Genomic DNA, 21,705 nt, shown 5'->3' with positions numbered 1-21,705 from the left:
TAAAAACATGCTGAAGAATGGATCCACAGGGCCTCTATGCCTCTGGTAGCACTGTGAAAGAGCAGTAAGGTCACAGTACACCACAAAACTGCATAACCAACAACAGTTTCCTTCAACAGACAGTAAACGGTGAGTGGAGTTACCAAACTGAAAGAATAATACATGTAGAAATTCTTTAACTGTAAATATCAGTCAAAGTTTTGTGTAAAATATGAAGATTTAGATGACAAGAAGGGAGTGATATTAACCCCAACAAAGACAACTTTACAGGGTGGCCATTTTAAAGAGCATTATAAAACCATAAAAACAGTATACCAGATAACATAAAATTCAACTGCAAGCAGCAGAGAAATAGCCTACACTACAGGCTTTGAAGGAGTAGAATTTGATCTCTTTACACAATGGTGCTGCAAATCCCCCACCTGAGTGAGAGGTTGGGTTCCCCTGGTAATGAAGCGAGAAGAGGATGATGTGACTGAGGTGTGGTAATGTTCCAAAATGCCTGCCCAGATACAGACTCTCTCAGTGTCCGGTTCCCTGTGCGGGGGAGAGGCGACACAGACCTCTCCATAGAGTTAAAACCACACACACTTTCGCCAAGAGTGATATCTGATAGCCTTGATAACCTATACCACCATAAAAGCACATAGAAAAAAAGTATATTAAAGACACAAGTGGGTCATTCCAGCTTAATGCTTCTCCACATTAACTTTTCTAAACCTTGCTTTATCCAATTGGAGATGCTCAGTTGATGGCTTTTAGCCAGCAGCTAGGCTACTCTAATATTTACCTCAGTTTATGTGATAGTTTTCCTATAATAAAAGTATTGTATGACTAAACCAGACTGTGACTAAAGGCTGTTCTGACAATAATGTCAACCCAAGATCAAAGATAATACTAGCCAAGATGTCAGAAAGAAAAAGAGAACAAGAACATAGGTTTCCTGTTGGTAGGAGATTTACTGAGGCAACACTTTCACACACGTACAGTAGCAGCAAAAAGGAGAGAGAGGGCTGGGAAAATTAGCAATTTCCTCACCTCCTTAAATACAGTTGTACATCAACAACATATTGAACAAATCACCATTAATCCTCCCAATCAACATTTAAAAATATATAACCATAAAAGCTCATTTACAAAATAAACCCAGAACACAATTATGTCATTAATTAGGAATGCATAAGATTGCTTTGTTTATCATCAACAATAATTCAGATATTTGCCAGTTCTACGTACAAATGATTAACACTTCCTGATCCCTTCAAAACATTTTGTAGAATATTTCTCCATAAAGAATGTCATGAGAAATCACACCACATAATGCAAGAAATAACAGCGTTGAATTAAAAAAAAAAAATGCTACCAGTTCAACTGAAAAACATACGCCATATGGTTTGGCATATTCAAGGCAACATTAATGCAATATTTTGTTTTCGAGAAGTAAACTCCCATACAGATTTTTCATTATTTGTTCGTAATACTGATTGGACTAATTGTTAAGGGAATTTTTATCAATAATGACTAATTATGTATACATTTCAATCAGGACTGACTAATCAGAATACTATTATGTTACTGTATATGTACTAATCAGAATACTATTATGTTACTGTATATGTACAAATTTTCTTTTTAATCCTAGTACTGAATATAATGTGTGTAAATATAATCAAGAATTAGAACAATGACTGTCTGTTCCTTGGTAGAAATGAATGAACTATATCTTCAGACTGGCTAGAATGCTTATCTACACAAGAAGACCTTGGCTCGGTCATAAATGATATTAAATTGGTAGGGAGACGATGTGGGAAGGCTTGAGATACGGCCTTTGTACCAGGTTGGGAGAAGAGACGGGACAGTTCGAAAACTAATGACGTCATTTTCAGTTTATAACCCGGTGGTAAACTGTATTGTGTTCAGTACTCGTGAATAAAATCTGCTGTTTGACTTTAAGACTGGGCTCTGTCCATTACTATAGAATAAGGGTCTTACAAATCCTTATGAATTGACAGTGTTTAAGTGTTTAATTTTAATTGGGTGTTAAAACAGAGCAATTTAATTCCTGCAACACTAATACCCGTTCTCATATTAGCTGGGAGAGACAATTGTTCCCAACACATCTCACCATTAGGTAGTGTACTTTCATGTGAAGAATACAGAGACAGAATTGGCCATCATAGAGGTGGGGGGGGGGCAACATATACAGTGCCTTGCGAAAGTATTCGGCCCCCTTGAACTTTGGTCTGATACTCCTTCCATTTCAATATTATCGCTTGCACAGTGCTCCTTGGGATGTTTAAAGCTTGGGAAATATTTTTGTATCCAAATCCGGCTTTAAACTTCTTCACAACAGTATCTCGGACCTGCCTGGTGTGTTCCTTGTTCTTCATGATGCTCTCTGCGCTTTTAATGGACCTCTGAGACTATCACAGTGCAGGTGCATTTATACGGAGACTTGATTACACACAGGTGGATTGTATTTATCATCATTAGTCATTTAGGTCAACATTGGATCATTCAGAGATCCTCACTGAACTTCTGGAGAGAGTTTGCTGCACTGAAAGTAAAGGGGCTGAATAATTTTGCACGCCCAATTTTTCAGTTTTTGATTTGTTAAAAAAGTTTGAAATATCCAATAAATGTCGTTCCACTTCATGATTGTGTCCCACTTGTTGTTGATTCTTCACAAAAAAATACAGTTTTATATCTTTATGTTTGAAGCCTGAAATGTGGCAAAAGGTCGCAAAGTTCAAGGGGGCCGAATACTTTCGCAAGGCACTGTACTTGAGTGACCTGTGAAATGTAGGAAGGAAGATAGACTAACCATAATGTCTCTTTGTTAGATCCAGCACAATACTACCCAAAACCTCTTTCATAGTTACAGGAGATATCCTGAGGAGAAACGGACCCTCGTCATCACCTCCAACCTCCCTGAGAGCATGCAAGTCATGTGTCATGTGTAAGTCTGTGGACAGGGGTCGGAGGGCTGATACAGTAGCACAACAGTCCAGAGAAACAGGCCAGACCCAGTAGTGCTAGAATCCATCATCGTCAACACATCCATACTCTGGAGTAAAATAAGACAAATTGATTACTCAACTGCTCTCAAAATACATGTTTTCAAACATTTGTAGACAGTCTGGTAGCCAGACAACATGGCATGACAATTAATGCTAGAGGAGCCTGGCTACCAGGCCAGTTTGAAGTTTCTTACTGACCGTTGCCTCCCAACAGCTGCATGGCGCTGACACAGGGCTCTTCCTCATCCTCCTCATCTCCCACATCATCATAGACCACAGACCCACTCTCTACCAGCACAGAGTGGGGCGCCGCCTCAGAGATCGCCGGCAGGGGGTTGGCTATCTGAGGAAACAATTAGGAAGAATCGACCAAGTCAGTTCCGACTTGGTAACCTGATTCTGCACGCTATCTGCAACCTGGGCCTCAATACAGAGGTTATGGCTAGCCTGATCCCCCATCCCAGCCCTACTGCAGGTGGCTATGGGTGAGGCAGGTGGGGGAATCCACAGTGTGATGAAGAGACATTTAGGCTCCCTCTGCAGCAGCATGTCTGAGCTCCTGCTGAGCTGTTTCTACCATCCCACCCCCACCCCTCCCCTCAATGGACACTGCTGAGCCCAGCCTCCCAGTGATTAAAATGTATTTTTGTAAGGAGCTGGAAGACTCGTTAATTATGAAAATGAGGGGAAAATAAATATATACATAAATTATTCTGAAGACTAATTAGTAGGTGGCTGGCCACTGTATGGGAGGAAGGGTCTGTGACTGTTGGGGAGGAGCTATGGGAGAGGCAGGAAGTGTTGAAAGCCCCTTGGGAGATAACGAGAAGACAAACTGATGAAACTATTTTGGCCCCATACAGTTTTAAAGGTGAGAGAACTGGGTGGCCTTGGTGGAATCAGGTCAGTCATAACAGTGTGATGGAGTCAGTGGTTCTCTACCATAGCTTACACTGGGGGAAGGGCTGGATGAACTGGATTGGTCTCTCAGCTTTAAAAGCCTGGAACAGTGAAATGAGGCTAGTCTCTATTCTATTGCCAAGAGAGGTTTCTCACAGGAGCCTGCCAGCTTCTCTGAGCTTGACGTTTAAACAGCCATTTATTGCCAAGACTGTCAGGCGAAAGCAGTGCCGGGTAACTCAACACGCAGTTTACTCCTAGGACATTTGTTTAGGTAATACAAAGAGAGAAACAGAAAAACTGCCTGGCAACAGCAAAGCACACATCTCCTTTCTCTCTCTCCCGTGCTCCTTGCAGGCATGAAAGACAACATTACATAACATGAATTCCAAGCAAACCCGGCTCCAACCAATCAGAGAAGCCATTTGATACCAGTTCCCAGGGGGTGGTGAAGGGTTGCTTAGTAACAAGCCTTGTTGACCCGGCCGCTCGTGGCAATGTTTCTTCCTGGTTGCTGTAGCCTGCACTGGGAGATTCCATTAATGGCTGCCAAAACCACATGAGAGAAAGATGGAAAGGGAACAGAGCGGGACACAGCAGCAGAGGGATGAAGGGTGGGTGAGAGAGAGGCTCCCTCCTGTATGTTCCAGCCCACACCGCCTGAGTGCATGTGAACAACCCAGCGGGACACGGCCACATTCCTCTCCCATTAGTGAGACTGCTGCTGAAGAATCACTCTCCCCCATCTGGTTCATGGGAGACTAGAGGCTTGGTTAAGTCAGTGATGTTGTCCACAGCAATCAGTCAGAAAACCATGGGTAGTGTCAGAAAGGTATAGTCTGTTTTGTGTGTTGTGAGTGTAGGATGTAAGAGACAGAAGCAGGTGTATCATCTTACCTAGTCCAGAGCCAGCTTCTTATGAGGCTGTGCTGATATGAAGGGCCGTAACCTGAGACAAGAATACCTTTGTGAAGACTAGACCAAGTGACATAACTGCAATGAATGGCAGAGATGATAGAACAAGACACAAATGATGGAGATACATATCATAATGTACAAAGACCGAGACAGGCAGAGGTGCTAACAGCAGCAGTAATTCCTGGGGAAGAAGATCTCCAGTGGATGAAATTAGCATCTCTCCTGGAGGCTACCCCCTCCCCCCCTGCCTGCCCACCCTGACAAGAGAGGCTCCCCTGGGGGCTTACTGTAAGTGCCTTACTCACACTGATAAGAGAGGAGAGAGAGAGCTTTTAATTAATCTGCTTTACAAGGAGGAGGAGGGAGGAGGAGAAAGAGTGTGTGTTCACTGTTTAGCTAGCAGGGCATCTTCACTCCCTTTGTCCGAGCTCATGAGAAAAGTATCCAGCAGCACCAGCCTATTCTGGGTTTAGTGAGGTGGGCCCACAGAGCTTGAACTAGGCAGGACTAGGCTAGAGGGGTTCCCAAATGTGTCCCTCTTACTTTAGTCTCCGATCTCAAACATGATCTTGGAGGCACCAGCAGTTACACACATACAGTAATCTATTCACTGTTGTGAGACGAAAAATGCTAATGGAATTTTAATGATATTAGCTGGATGGGGAAGCTATGGTATAAATAAATAATGATGATAATAATCAGGTCTTCAAACTATATTTTCCAGGCTGGGCATCAAGTCTCCCCTCCCTCCTCCCCTTAATCAAACCATGCATAAACATTAACCACATACACGAAACTGTGGTGCCCACTCCCTCTTTCCCAGTACACACACACTCTCCCAGTCTCTCATTTGGCAGGCCTGGGTGAGAGCGGCCTATTCACCCTGCGGTGCATTCTGGGATAGACAGAGCAGAGCTTGGCAGCGTGAGACTGTGATGCGGCCAAAAGGAGCGATTGTTCCCTCTCTCCCCCTTTAGTCTATCCTGCACCACATGGCACTGACACCATTCATTCTCTAGTATAGCATCTCACACAAAAACACTTCTCAAACACACGCTTGAGTAAGTACACACACTCACAGTGTACGAGGGTCCAATGTTTATGATGGCTTAGGCCAGGGGACCAGCCTTGTTTGTTACAAAACATGGATGACATTTGAGGATGAGGACGTTTTAGGGCACTGTGGAGGGGCAGAGAAATTATGTTAATGCTGCTGTCCCTAGGGAATTCTGACCTCTAAAGAGGATTTTGTCATCTGTGGCCTGAGATTTGCCCTGCATTCCTATTTGCTCCCAGCAGACTCTGGGTCTGGACTAGACAGACATTCAGTCACACATCAGAGTGTTGGGGTGGTGTGGGGCGGCCGGGCAACATGTCTGTCAGGGATCAGGCCGGGGGTGTTAGCTGGAAGAGTGACAGCGTCTGTCTGACACCATGCCCACCATGGGAGGATCATAGAGCAGGCTCACCACACAGACAGACAGGGAAGATCAGACGACTACTACTGTACTACCATCATACTACTACTACCCTGCCTGAGAATATCACAGGCTCAGTATCACCACACAGACAGACTGGGAGGATCACACACTACTACCACCCTGACAAGGAGGATCACACACTACTACCACCCTGACAAGGAGGATCACACACTACTACCACCCTGACAAGGAGGATCACATAGTGAGGTCAAAAAGGCAGGCAGTCAGAGACCATTTGGTATTCTCTGACAAGCAGTCCAAGTACTTATTATTGCGACACCACTTCAGCTAGAACAGTAGACGTGTTCCAAAAGTCAACTTCTCCCTCACAGAAGAAAACATGTCTGACATTTCTCTCTAATAAGGTCAGGTGTGGTGTAGCTGTGACAGGAGTGACAGAGATGCCAGCCCAGTCCCCCTCCATCCTCCTTCCCCTGCCTGTTCCCTCTCCCACCTCAGCCACCATGAATGAGCCCATACCTTGGTATAGTGCAGGCATGGACACAGCTCAACCTGGAGAGCGACACAGTAACACATCTCAACTTGGAGAGCGACACAGTAACACATCTCAACCTGGAGAGCGACACAGTAACACATTTCAACCTGGAGAGCGACACAGTAACACATTTCAACCTGGAGAGCGACACAGTAACACAGCTCAACCTGGAGAGCGACACAGTAACACAGCTCAACCTAGAGAGCGACACAGTAACACAGCTCAACCTGGAGAGCGACACAGTAACACAGCTCAACCTGGAGAGCGACACAGTAACACAGCTTAACCTGGAGAGCGACACAGTAACACAGCTCAACCTGGAGAGCGACAAATGTGTAACACAGCTCAACCTGGAGAGCGACACAGTAACACATTTCAACCTGGAGAGCGACACAGTAACACATTTCAACCTGGAGAGCGACACAGTAACACAGCTCAACCTGGAGAGCGACACAGTAACACATTTCAACCTGGAGAGCGACACAGTAACACAGCTCAACCTGGAGAGCGACACAGTAACACATTTCAACCTGGAGAGCGACACAGTAACACATTTCAACCTGGAGAGCGACACAGTAACACAGCTCAACCTGGAGAGCGACATAGTAACACAGCTCAACCCGGTAGAGCGACAGCGTATAGCTCCCTAATGGAACATTAGTAACAACACCACACTGTCAGATGTCACAGAGCCAAAACGATACATGGCTTGAGAAAGCCCTGAAGACATCAAAAGTAGTTATTGCTTCTAAACTTCCCAGAAACAGCTAAAATCTAAGGGTACAGATATTCCATTAAAACGTACATCCAAACTACTAGGGACCACTCGTTAGTCCCTAGTGTGTCAATATCACCATAGTAATAGTCTGTAATTTTATATCCAAAGTAATGCTGCTTGATACTGATTAAGCATTGATCACTTTTAAATCATCACTAACTCTGATTCAGAGGAGTTGGGTTAAATGTGGAAGAAACATTTTGGTTGAATGCATTCAAGTTGTGCAACTGACTGGGTATCCCCCTTTCCCTTCCCCCAAATATCCTTGCGCTATCCCCTCCTAGCGCCTCCTTGTACCTGCAAGGGGACACAGCTTGCCTTAAAGTTCAGAGGTAGATCTGCTGTTCAAAGTTGAGCCTGCAGCCCACTTCCCCCTGGGCATTGTTAGCTGCAGTGGGGAGTGCCTCTTTTGACAGAGTAGTCATGTGACATGTATAATATCGCCTCTCCCAGTACAATGGGACATATGAAGCACTCCACTGTTGTGACGACCCCTCCACCTCTCTAAAAAGGTCAGACAGGAGACACTCCATCACTCTTCTCTTTCTCCAACTGCCACTCACTCTTTCCCTCTCTGTCTTTCCCAGCATCACCGCTCTCCGTCTGCCACTCCTCTCAGACTCTCCCTCTCTGTTAGACTATTAGTCTATGCTGGGCTTAACAGCATGTTTCTAATCAGCTTACTGCCAATGAGACTAAGCCTGAGCTGAAAAGGCGATTGACGGAGAGTGTTTAGCCAGTGGCTAGCGGCTGCTTAGAGCTGGGGGATGGCAACTATGAAATTAGAAGAAAATCATTCAAGCTAAGAACGAGCGGAGTGAGACTAAGACAGTGTGAAGATGAAAAGGAGATGGAACTCTTAAGGATAATGTTACATCAAATCAGTAATATAACCAAAGAAATGGAGACGATTAAAGAGAAACAAAGAGAAGGCAATTGACCCTTTGCTAAACCCCACCCCCTTGATTATTGTTGCAACCTCTGATATTTTCCTGAGAAGCCCAATGCCCCATTCAACCACTAGCAAAAATCCCCTCACAATGATCCAAACTGTGTTTCTAATACAAAATGAAATTAAACACAAACTACCCCTTGCTAATCAGGAAACCCTTAGGTATGTTGTGATGGGCTGTCATTACAATTGCTTCACTGGAACCTCGTAAAATTTGGTATCCTGATGTCGACAGCAGATGGGAGTTGTATTCACAACATAGCTAACTTATTTTGAGAAAACATGTTCTATTAATTGGCTAGCTAGCGTTAGCAACATTTGGTGATCAATGAGGCAGAGCTAGCTAACCAGCTGTGCAAGCAACTAGGGGTCTTCAAATCAAATCAAATGTATTTGTCACATACACATGGTTAACAGATGTTAATGTGAGTGTAGCGAAATGCTTGTGCTTCTAGTTCCGACAATGCAGTAATAACCAACGAGTAATCTAGCTAACAATTCCAAAACTACTACCTTATACACACAAGTGTAAAGGGATAAAGAATATGTACATAAGGATATATGAATGAGTGATGGTATAGAGCGGCATAGGCAAGATGCAGTAGATGGTATCGAGTACAGTATATACATATGAGATGAGTATGTAAACAAAGTGGCATAGTTTAAAGAGGCTAGTGATACATGTATTACATAAAGATGCAGTAGATGATATAGAGTACAGTATATACGTATACATATGAGATGAATAATGTAGGGTATGTAAACATTATATTAAGTAGCATTGTTTAAAGTGGCTAGTGATATATTTTACATCAATTCCCATCAATTCCCATTATTAAAGTTGACTTGAGTCAGTGTGTTGGCAGCAGCCAGTGGTGGCTGTTTAACAGTCTGATGGCCTTGAGATAGAAGCTGTTTTTCAGTCTCTCGGTCCCAGCTTTGATGCATCTGTACTGACCTCGCCTTCTGGATGATAGCGGGGTGAACAGGCAGTGGCTCGGGTGGTTGTTGTCTTTGATGATCTTTATGGCCTTCCTGTGACATCGGGTGGTGTAGGTGTCCTGGAGGGCAGGTAGTTTTCACGTGAATGCTGCCATCAATCCACGGTTTCTGGTTTGGGAATGTTTTAATCGTTGCTATGGGAACGACATCTTCAACGCACGTTCTAATGAACTCACTCACCGAATCAGCGTATTCGTCAATGTTGTTGTTTGACGCAATACGAAACATATCCCAGTCCACGTGATGGAAGTAGTCTTGGAGCTTGGAATCAGATTGGTCAGACCAGCGTTGAACAGACCTCAGCGTGGGAGCTTCTTGTTTTAGCTTCTGTCTGTAGGCAGGGAGCAACAAAATGGAGTCGTGGTCAGCTTTTCCGGAAGGAGGGCGGGGGAGGGCCTTATATGCATCGCGGAAGTTAGAATAGCAATGATCCAAGGTTTTACCAGCCCTGGTTGCGCAATCGATATGCTGATACAATTTAGGGAGTCTTGTTTTCAGATTAGCCTTGTTAAAATCCCCAGCTAAAATGAATGCAGCCTCAGGATGTGTGGATTCCAGTTTGCAAAGAGTCAAATAAAGTTCGTTCAGATGTGTCTGCTTGGGGGGAATATATACGGCTGTGATTATAACCTAAGAGAATTTCCTTGGTAGATAATGCGGTCGACATTTGATTGTGAGGAATTCTAAAATCAGGTGAACAGAAGGACTTGAGTTCCTGTATGTTGTTGTGACCACACCACGTCTCGTTAACCATAAAGCATACGCCCCCGCCCCTTTTCTTACCAGAAAGATGTTTGTTTCTGTCGGCGCGATGCGTGGAGAAACCAGCTGGCTGCACCGACTCCGATAGCGTCTCTCGAGTGAGCCATGTTTCCGTAAAGCAAAGAACGTTACAGTCTCTGATGTCCCTCTGGAATGCTACCCTTGCTCGGATTTCATCAACCTTGTTGTCAAGAGACTGGACATTGGCGAGTAGTATGCTAGGGAGTGGCGCGCGATGTGCCACTAGGGGTCTTTTCACTGTCCCCAAATCTAGAACAAATTCAAGAAAGCTTACAGTATTATGTAACTCTGTTCCATCTCATATTGCTCAAGTGAACAGCAAACCTGGTTAAAAAAAAACAAAACAGATCAAGCAACACCTCACGGCACAAGTCCTCTCCCTTATTTGACCTAGATAGTTTGTATGTAGGCTATGTTTGACTTTTTTCAAATTAATTTATTAAAACAAAAATGTAGTTCTGTCCTTGAGCAGTTGTCTATTAATGTTCTGTATTACAGCATGTTTCATGTTTTATGTGGACCCCAGGAAGAGTAGCTACTGCTTTTGCAACAGCTAATGGGGATCCTCATAAAATATAACAAAAAAATACCAACATTTCAGGTTAAAAAAAATGACTCCATCAGGCTCTGCATTTCAAGAATCACAGAAGCATGTCCTCCTGATAAATTGCAAAATAATTTAAGTGTATTTATTTGTTCTAAAGAAAACTATATTTTTGCCATAGCCCTCACTGGCTCTCAATCAATGTAAACGTGCGCTTGCCTGAGTTGTCGGACTCATTAACAGTTATCCATTGGAACGCTGTGATTTTTTGCCCAACATTTTGGGGCGGGGCTTAGACAAGGGTCAATTAACTCTTCATATAAAATCATAATCAGAGATTTTCACAAAACCAAGTCTGTCACTAGGGGATGAGCACATCACACTGGAAGAGGGTGAGAAAGCAGCAGGAGTGAGAAAAGGAGTTGGCTGGTGCCAACAGTCAGTCCTTGTCCTTTGGGATCTCCAGACAGACCACTCTGGTTCAGACACTTCCACTGTTTAGTAGGTCCCTGTGCTTACAGCACTGACAGATTGAGTCTGAGTGTTGTAATTCCTTGACGGCTGCCTTTGTCACCAAGGCAGGTGCTATACATACAGTGGGGAAAAAAAGTATTTAGTCAGCCACCAATTGTGCAGAGAGCAAGTTCAAACAGGTGCCATTGATTCAGGTAATGAGTGGAGGACAGAGGAGCCTCTTAAAGAAGGTCTGTGAGAGCCAGAAATCTTGCTTGTTTGTAGGTGACCAAATGTTTATTTTCCACCATAATTTGCAAATAAATTCATTAAAAATCCTACGTGATTTTCTGGATTTTTTTTTCTCATTTTGTCTGTCATAGTTGAAGTGTACCTATGATGAAAATTACAGGCCTCTCTCATATTTTTAAGTGGGAGAACTTGCACAATTGGTGACTGACTAAATACTTTTTTGTCCCACTGTAAGTGGTGACTATAAAACAATGTACAGTGAGAAAGGCACTGTATACTGTAAGTGCAGTCGTCAGTCCCTTTCTTACTTACTCAAGAGAGACTATTTGACTGGTTCAGGGCAGGCTGCGGAGCCATGAACTATGACTGCAATATCAACTCTGTCTGTCTCAACAGTTCCCGTGGTGCTTCCTGGGATGTGGATGGATATACACTGGGATGAAGTCCAAACGGCTCACTTTGGAGCTTGTCTGAAAAATTCCACTCTTCATTGTACCATTAGTTACAGTGGGAAATCATTAGAAGAACAAAGGCTTTGCTGTTAACGGCAGTTTCAAAAACCAGGGGGAGAGGAGCAGGATATCCACAGAGAAGGAATTGTCATTTCCCAGCAGTCTAGGCCAATGTATGCCACCTCGAGTGGGGTGGATTGCCTTTGAGTCTGTAGCATTGTAACAGATGGAGCCTCAACCAGGCAGTGGTACCCAGAGAGTTCTTTATTGGTTCCTGTGAGAAGCAAACAGAGGCATCCTATGGAAATGCTTAGTGGTCAGTCAGTCAGGGGGTGCAGTGCAGTGGGAGAAGTCAGAGAGAGGCTGGAAACCAGAAGGAGATTACACTCTCCCGTGTGGCTCAGTTGGTAGAGCATGGCGTGGGTTGTAGGTTCGATTCCAACGGGGGACCAATTTGAAAAAGTATGAAAAATGTATGCACTCACTACTGTAAGTCCTCACTCCCACCTATCGGAGATATCTACTGCAGCCCTCATCCTCCACATACAACACCCCAAAGCACACACATCTCTGGGTTGCTCGACTTTTCTGTTCGCTGCAGCTAGCGACTGGAATGAGCTGCAACAAACACTCAAACTAGACAGTTTTATCTCGATCTCTTAATTCAGAGACTCAATCATGGACACTCTTACTGACAGTTGTGGCTGTTTTGCGTGATGTATTGTTGTCTATACCTTCTTGCCCTTTGTGCTGTTGTCTGTGCCCAATAATGTTTGTACCACGTTTTGTGCTGCTACCATGTTGTTCTGATGCCATGTTGTGTTGCTACCATGTTGTTGTCATGTTGTGTTGCTACCATGCTGTGTTGTCATGTGTTGCCGCCTTGCTATGTTGTCGTCTTAGGTCTCTCTTTATGTAGGAGTCCTTTTATGTAGGAGGCTTTTTGACTTGTAAATAAGAATTTGTTCTTAACAGACTTGCCTAGTTAAATAAAAGGTTAAATCAAAAATAAGTCATTCTGGATAAGAGTGTCTGCTAAAATGTAAATGTAATACAGCTGCTATCTTACAAAAAATATATATATTTTGAGTGGACTGGAAACAAAGTGTGAAGCGTAGTGGTCCATGTGGGGGTGATGGGATGTCTACTCTGCTGATGACACCGGCTCAGAGGCTGAATAGGAATGCAGAGAAAGGTATTTCTACACAGGCAGCAGAGAGAAAATCGATAGTCAGAAACTCACCACAGCCCACTCCCTTAGTGGACGCTCTGATCCAGAATCTGGTCTAAAACTTTAGGGTCAGATTTACACTTCTGAAACAGACTGAACCCCCCCCCCCCCCACAAAATATGCAGTCAAGAATTCCCCCCCCCCCCAAAAAAAAGTGTGGAATGGGCAAAGGGCTTTAAAAGTGAGAAGAAAGAAAATCAGCTTTGAATGGAAAAAGAAGGGAACAGATGGAGGAGGGAAGAAAAAAAGCACTTGAGGGCAATTATCTGGGCTATTTATGGAAGAGTGCTTTTCCATCCTCCAGTAGGAATGGAGGGAACAGGGAGGCCCTGTTTGGCAGCTGGCTGGAAAGGCATGGAGTGGTATGGCAGGAGAGAGGGAGAGGGATGGAGGGACTGGCAGGTGGGAGCGAGGGTCCTGTAAAGTACAGGCCTGTGACCGGGTGAAGGGCTGGGGGCCAGCCTGGCCTTCCCTGGAGGTGGCCTTCCCTGGAGGCCAGGCTGGCCACGACTGAGGGGAGACACTGTACAAAGCAGGCCTGAGACAGGACCAGGGGCCGGTTCCTACAGTGGAGAGCTCTTAAGTGAAGTGGAGCAGAGCCGTGGTGGGGAGCAGAGCCGTGGTTGGAGAAAGGGGAGTAGGAGCACAACGCCTCAGTGTAGCAGTCAGTAAGGCCCGGAAGCAGGCAGCACAATGGAATTACTGTCAGCCACCGCTCTCCTCCACTTCCCTAGGTCTCCCTGACACCATGTCTCCCCTTTTAAATAACCACACAAACAACCTTTTTAGAGCTCCAGTAACAGTCAGCTCCTCAACCAACCAGTGAAAGGACTCTTTCTACTGTCAACAGTCAGTCATGTTCTCATTTAAAATGTCAAAATTGACAAAAAGGTACAATGTGCACAAAGATAACAAATTATCAACATATTATACCATGGATTTGTTGAATCCTTGTTTCTGATTGGCTTGAAGGGCATTCGAGAGTGTGCATTATATCCCTAACGCACGGTATATTTGCGTGGTAGAATTCATTCTTACATGTTCGAGCTGCTTTGGAAAGTAAAAGTCGAATTGAAAACATTATTGGCATTGTTGAATTAGATTTTTCTAATGTAAAGCTAGGACTAATGATTTGGTTAGTTAAACGACCAAGTCTGTGTTTGGCAACTAATGTAGCTATCTAATAAACTTGCTAGCTACTTCAGCGGATGTTGAACACATTTCTACCGGCAAATTAACACATTTCTAGTGTCAAAATGTGTTTAATTATAACCATGGTATAAAATGATAATCCACATGGGGCTCGATGCGTTGTCTGGAAAATAATGCAACTCCGTGGAAGGTCAGTTCCACTCCACTAGCGAGTCGTGGAACACACCTAGCATATGGTGTGATCACCATCCTGTGGTTAAAAAAAAAAACTTGTTGAGCAAGCAACACTAAAGTGCAAAGCTCAGCTTTTCCCTCAGCAAGTGGATGTGAGTCTAAAAGGCTACCTGCTAGGAAAAGTACAGTCACATTCAGCAAAAACAAGTGAAAGTGTACAATGAATGATTCAAAAACCATGTACATGAAATATTTATTGACCCGCCATTAATGCATTTTAAAAATGTAACAAGCGGACAGTTAGAGGGAAAATGGCCATTCTTAAAGGTGGAAAAGATTTGTCAATGACGGCCTCTTCAATAACAGAAAGTATTCTTAACTGGATATGTCTTCAACGTGCAGGCCAGTAAATGTAAACTTTTCAAGGAAGTGCTAGGCCACTGACTGGAGCCACTAGTAGTGGACTGGTGCTGTTAAAAAAAACATAGCCCTCCACTCCGGCCCTCGCTGGGTTATTTCTAAAGCCTGTGAGATCAGAGTATACACAGGGTTGAGGGTTGGGCTGGTTGGAGGGAGGGAGGGACTGCAACCAGATGACTCCAGTAATACTGACCACACTGGGAAGGGGGAGGAGTCTCACCTGGTTCCACCACTAAAAGGCTAGGTCTAGGCTGGGCTGGGTCTAAGACTCATACACCTGCAAGACGGTTTCACCGAAATTAGATTTAGTGTAAGAGGTTTAAAAGCGGGATAGTTGGGAAACCAATTTCAGTAATACCAAGCAAACAGAAAACGTCAAATGACTTTTCTCAAAGCTGAAGAAACAGATTAATTTCAGCAGAAAGTCTCAGTGGATCATAGCGTACTGAATGTGTGCGTGTTGAGAAAGAGGGAGAGGAAAAGAGAGAGAGCAAATGAGAGCTCAAGCAAATCCTGGGAAAGAGAGAAGGTAATTCTCAGGGAAGTAGAGTCCCACGGGAGTGAGTGGCAGGCTGAGAGTCCACAGCCTTCCAGGGAAAAAAAGGAAATGGAATCATCTGTCTGCCTGTTGCTGGTGATCATTCTAGGCTAGGGGAAAAGTGCAGCCTCATCATTACTAGGAACAGCAGCAACATTGCTTCAACAGGCCGGGAAGTGGGCATGTTGCCCCCAGTGACAGACCGGAGCCTTGGAGAAGGACAAAGTACTGTTGCATCATTCAGAACACTGTAATCCTGATAGCCTCATACTCACATTTCTAGTCATCTGCCCTTTATTCTACACTGCTGCCGTAATTCAGTCTTGAAGCTTATTCAGCCGATACTGAATAATATATGACAGTGAACAGCAGTGGGATTATTAAATATACTGAGTCGCACTGTGGTTCTGCTCCACCTACCTCTTTCCCAAGGTGCTGAGTGGTGTGCCCAGTCTCAGAGGGACATTGGTAGGTTTGCGGAATTGTCCAGTCAGCCTCTGGGCTCCAGGGGTGGCTCCTTTTGGGGACTGTGCTCACAATGGGGTTTCAAATCACCCAGTACCTTGTCAATTGCAATTACTTAGGACACATTGGTTATTTAGCTCATTGTACAGTTTTAACTATACTTTGCACAATGAAGGGATGCTCTAGCTATGCTACAGTATATGGGACGGGGCTGATTGTGACATTGGACAGCATGGCATACGGTTGTTGGATCAGTGCTTTCAAAGCCTCCACACCTCATTAGCTATATGTTGCGCTGCAGTTAATCTAGCTAGTTAAAACCAGAGAGCAGATGTTGGACCTAACAAAGGGCCTGGGCCTTGCCAAACCCCAACGTGAAATGAGAGAGAAACCCATTGGAGGGGAAAATATGCGCACACACATTGACACACGAGAGCTTAGTGTCTGTCTGTTCGGCAGCGAGAGTGCTCAGAGGGCTTTAGCAAACCCAGGCCATCCCAAGCTCATTGCTTCTTTAGACTGGCAGGATGTTGTTGATTTACCTTCTCCTTGTAAATCCCCAGCTCCTTCTCTTTCGCTATCCTCTCTTCCTTTCCTGAAAGTATAAATGTGGATTGGGGATTAAATTGGGATTGTAATTATCAGTAAGGAGAGTCAAGACAAAACAGTATATTACAACATGTACATAGTGTGGTGTGGCTGAACCTTTCAAGTAGTCTTCATTCTGTTTCATCCAAAGCTCAGTCTTGATTTTCACCTCTGTCATTCAGGAGATACTGCAGTGAAGGGAAGTACATAAATTACCTTAGTTATGCATTTCCAGTTTTTATTCACTGGCAATCCTGTCATTTCAGAATGAGTGGATGTTTCAATAGAAGGTGCCCTCTAAATGTCAAAATGCAGTACATACCAGCTCAATCTCATCATCATCAATACCACTTAGGTCGAGCTCTCCATTTTCAGTGTCCCCATCTGAAAAATAAATTAGACCTCATCATCATCATCCTCATTATTATTGTTGTAGGTTCTCAGGTAAGTCAACTCACTCTGGGAGAAAGAGAGAAATTGCAACAGAAAACACTTTACAAAACACTCATCAATTGTGTTTCTGCAAAGAAAATTGTGCCTGGATTTGTATCAGTAAATAATAAGCACAGCAACTTCTGATAACAATAACTAATAGGCTTAACTCTGCTTTAAGTTGATCTGCCTGTACAGAGTTTATTTTCAATTACGATGTGCTTTCAAGATTGCAGTACGCTTTATTTTGTTGCTGAAACAACAATTTGCATTTTGATGTGAGACAATGGATGCCTGAGCTGCATTTCCATTTTTACCCTCCTTCCTCTGATGATTACTCAGGTTGTCAGAGAAGAAACAGCCACCTTTATGCCGAGACAAGACAGGAGATCGTTCAAATCCCAGCGCACTCAACACTTCAACGATGGAAGGGGGGGGGAAAACTAGTTCCACAAAGGAAAAGTTTTGATTACCTTTGATAATGGAGACAAAAAGGATGGAGGGTTTGACTTCGGAAAGAATGGAAAAATAAATACAACAGCTTTCACACTCTTCTCCTTGATTAGCCATTTTCCAATAAAGTAGGACTCCGTCACCTGCCTAAAGACATCAGACACAGTCCCAGTCAAAGGGAAGAGGAGAATCGCGTCTTAAGAGGCAATATGTTGCAGGTTTATGGGAGTCGTTTAACTTCTGTCAGCTCCCGGTCTTTTGACGTGTTCAGAGAGCCCTCCTTCCCCGGGTTCACACTTCAAAGCCGTGCCAAAAGCATCCACAGGCAGCCTTCCCAGTTAATTAAGGAGAGACAGGTGCACAGAACACACACACACACACCACACACACACACACATCTTCAAGGTTGGGGTATAGTGAATTGCAATAATACTACAGAAGCAATCCAGCCAGTTGAGTTCAGTTGAGTAGCAGCTAGCCTCTCAAAAGAGCTACACAGATACAGTGGGGCAAAAAAGTATTTAGTCAGCCACCAATTGTGCAAGTTCTCCCACTTAAAAATATGAGGCCTGTATTTTTCATCATATGTACACTTCAACTACGACAGACAAAATTAGAAAAAAAATCCAGAAAATCTATTTTTTTTTTCATTTTTAATGAATTTATTTGCAAATTATGGTGGAAAATAAGTATTTGGTCAATAACAAAAGTTTATCTCATTACTTTGTTAAATACCCTTTGTTGGCAATGACAGAGGTCAAACGTTTTCTGTAAGTCTTCACAAGGTTTTCACACACTGTTGCTGGTATTTTGGCCCATTCCTCCATGCAGATCTCCTCTAGAGCAGTGATGTTTTGGGGCTGTTGCTGGGCAACACGGACTTTCAACTCCTTCCAAAGATTTTCTATGGGGTTGAGATCTGGAGACTGGCTAGGCCACTCCAGGACCTTGAAATGCTTCTCACGAAGCCACTCCTTCGTTGCCCGGGGGGTGTGTTTGAGATCATTGTCATGCTGAAAGACCCAGCCACGTTTCATCTTCAATGCCCTTGCTGATGGAAGGAGGTTTTCACTCAAAATCTCACGATACATGGCCCCATTCATTCTTTCCTTTACACGGATCAGTCGTCCTGGTCCCTTTGCAGAAAGACAGCCCCAAAGCATGATGTTTCCACCCCCATGCTTCACAGTAGATTTGGTGTTCTTTGGATGCAACTCAGCATTCTTTGTCCTCCAAACACGACGAGTTTAGTTTTTACCAAAAAGTTATATTTTGGTTTCATCTGACCATATGACATTCTCCCAATCTTCTTCTAGATCATCCAAATGCTCTCTAGCAAACTTCAGACGGGCCTGGACATGTACTGGCTTAAGCAGGGGGATACGTCTGCCACTGCAGGATTTGAGTCCCTGGCGGCGTAGTGTGTTACTGATGGTAGGCTTTGTTACTTTGGTCCCAGCTCTCTGCAGGTCATTCACTAGGTCCCCCCGTGTGGTTCTGGGATTTTTGCTCACCGTTCTTGTGATCATTTTGACCCCACGGGGTGAGATCTTGCGTGGAGCCCCAGATCCAGGGAGATTATCAGTGGTCTTGTATGTCTTCCATTTCCTAATAATTGCTCCCACAGTTGATTTCTTCAAACCAAGCTGCTTACCTATTGCAGATTCAGTCTTCCCAGGTCTACTATTTTGTTTCTGGTGTCCTTTGACGGGGGGGGGGGACGGGACGGGACAGGACGGGGGGGGGGGACGATCTCCGACTGGGAAAAGCTCTGACCTGAAGATTACTGATGTCATGATTCAACCTTGTTTTTTCCTCCAAATTCCCAGTTGTCTTGAAAGCACCATAAATCCAGATAATGCCAGACTTTGATGCAAGTTTGATGATAAAATTTGCCCACAAGGACCGCCGCACCACCTTCCTGTTCAAGTGAGGACAACACAAGGTGAGTCCGAAATTGTATTGTGTGCTGCTGCATAATGATGTAATACGCCAGGGAGATATGTATACTGTAGCTAAGAAAGTAATACTAAGTGTATGTTGTGTAGTAAGCTGTTAGCAGTCCATGTACCTCACCATAATACATTTGTTCCCTTTTCCCCTCTTATTTTCACCTACTGTTCTGACTTGGTCGTGTTTTAGAGAAATGTAATAATTTAATATTGTAAGAGCTTTCATTAATGTATTGTTTTGTGTTGTGTAATAGCCTTGCATCTTTACATGCTAGAATCGTACTTAGCAGCTCTGAACGGTGTCGGCAGTCAAGCTCTTTTGTGTTCACACAGAAAAACGTGGAAGGCGTCAGCCACTCATCAACTCAAATGTTGCTATTTTGTAGAAAGCCCTTGTTGATACTAGCCAGATGGCGAAAGCTAGATAACTACCTAGAAAGATGCCTTAGAAACAATTGAATTCACTCTCCATAATACCATACTGCCAGCCAATAGCCAAATGTTTAGCTAGCTAGCTAGCTAGCTAGCTAACGTTAGCATTTTCGCTAGCTTGCACAACAGTTACACTGCACTAACTTGTCAGCTGTTTCATGGAAACTTGCTAATCCATTGTAATTTAATTATAATGTCAATTCTAGCTACAGTGGTTTGTTAGCTTAGTCTAAGGCACTGCATTGCAGTGCTAGAGGCGTCACTACAGATCCAGGTTCGATCCCGGGCTGTGTTGGAGCTGAACGCGACCAGGAGACCCATGAGGCTGCGCACAATTGGCCAAGCGTCGTCTGGGTTAGGGGAGGGTTTGGCTGGCTGGGATGTCCTTGTCCCATCGCGCTCTAGCGACTCCTTGTGGCGGCCAGGCAAATGCGCGCTGACTTCGGTCACCAGCTGTATGGTATTTCCTCCGACGCAGCTGGCTTCCGGGTTAAGTGAGCAGTGTGTCAAGAAGCAGCTTGGCGGGGTCGTGTTTCAGAGGACGCATGGCTCTTTAACATCGCCTCTCCAGAGTCCGTACAGGAGTTGCAGCGATGGGACAAGACTAACTACCATTTGGATATTACAAAATTGGAGAGAAAGGGGTTTTAATTTAACAATGAATTTGATTAAAATAACATAGCTAATTTACATACACAACAAATAAAGCCTGATATTGCGCAAGCCATTTCTACAAACATTTGAATGCTTAAGGTGACGCACATCTGTGCCAGATTAGGAATAAACCAGCATGCGAAACTGAGGTTGTCAGGCATGCAAAATGACTTCTAGAATAATGAGTGTCAACACAATTACATGCTTACTTCGACACTGGAGGACGCAGTTGTTACAAAATAGCTATTTTCAGAAGGTAGAAAGAAAGTAATTTGACTAACAACAAAAAAGAAAAAGTGAACCGGTGATTCATAACGTTTGAATCGATTTTCTGACCAATGCATAATACAATTGAATCAGTTTGGGGTCCCGCAGACCATATCTTATACATTTGAACAGGGACCGATGTATTTCGGTGAATTGTTCCATCTCTAAAATTTCGCTCTGCCCCTCCCCAGCACCTAGTCCTGGGCTGGCTGACGGGAGCCTGAGGAGTTTTGGCAGAATCTCAAGTACCCCCGGATCCCAGCACAAGGCACAGCACACCCTGCATTTCAATGCCATGAGCCCCAGGATTTCTTGGGCCTTTCCTTTTCCAGGGAACATTTATTTTCCAGCAGATTCCCCTCCCCCTGGAGCACTCTGGAATGCACTCTCAATCCACCACAGAGGAGAGGGAGGCAAGGAGGAGGAAGCGGAGGAATAGACCACTGTCAGATCATCAATTGTGTGGGCAAGTTAAAAACACCCCATTCTGTCCAGATCCTCAGATATGGGTAACCTAACTCGTGCTCACCCCTACCCCAATCCCCCGCACGGCTCGGTCTCAGGCAGCCTAACTGATGGCTCACCCCCATTCCCCGCACGGCTTGGTCTCAGGCGGCCTGCCTGTGATGTGGTCAGATTAGATGCTACACCGCAAAGCTTCACTGATATAAATAAAGAAAAGAAACATGCCCTCAGGAACAAACCCTAGCAGGTGGAGAGAGCCTTTTGAAGATGGAGAGAAAGAGAAAGAAGAAGAGCATCGCTGAAGTTCATTGATCTCCTTGAGCCCATATTTCATTTCAGTCTTCAGAGGAGCGGGGGAAAAAAAGTGTGGTTCAGCAAATGACAGGGACCATCGGTGCTGGTGTCTGCCGTTCCTTCTCACCTGCATCCTCCTCCCCTCTCCACTCTCCAC

The 21,705-nt window shown here is 44.3% G+C and overlaps 1 pseudogene across 1 annotated transcript in view; it reads right to left on the bottom strand.

Annotated features, from left to right (window-relative positions):
- Positions 1–946: 946 nt before the first annotated feature.
- LOC110497824 (transcription factor IIIB 90 kDa subunit-like) overlaps positions 947–21,705 on the bottom strand; it is a 50,516-nt pseudogene continuing 29,757 nt past the window's right edge. The window contains exons 12-18 of the transcript XR_016488961.1: positions 16,922–16,983; positions 16,717–16,787; positions 16,554–16,606; positions 15,967–16,073; positions 4,818–4,869; positions 3,219–3,363; positions 947–3,067 (exon numbers count right to left, since the gene is read on the bottom strand). The product of XR_016488961.1 is annotated as a transcription factor IIIB 90 kDa subunit-like (transcript). The remainder of the gene's footprint in view (positions 3,068–3,218; positions 3,364–4,817; positions 4,870–15,966; positions 16,074–16,553; positions 16,607–16,716; positions 16,788–16,921; positions 16,984–21,705) is intronic.

Source organism: Oncorhynchus mykiss, chromosome 19 (assembly GCF_057628025.1).
Source record: "Oncorhynchus mykiss isolate SJ-2025 chromosome 19, ASM5762802v1, whole genome shotgun sequence".
NCBI classification, from domain to species: domain Eukaryota; kingdom Metazoa; phylum Chordata; class Actinopteri; order Salmoniformes; family Salmonidae; genus Oncorhynchus; species Oncorhynchus mykiss.
This window is presented reverse-complemented; position numbering and strand designations above follow the sequence as displayed.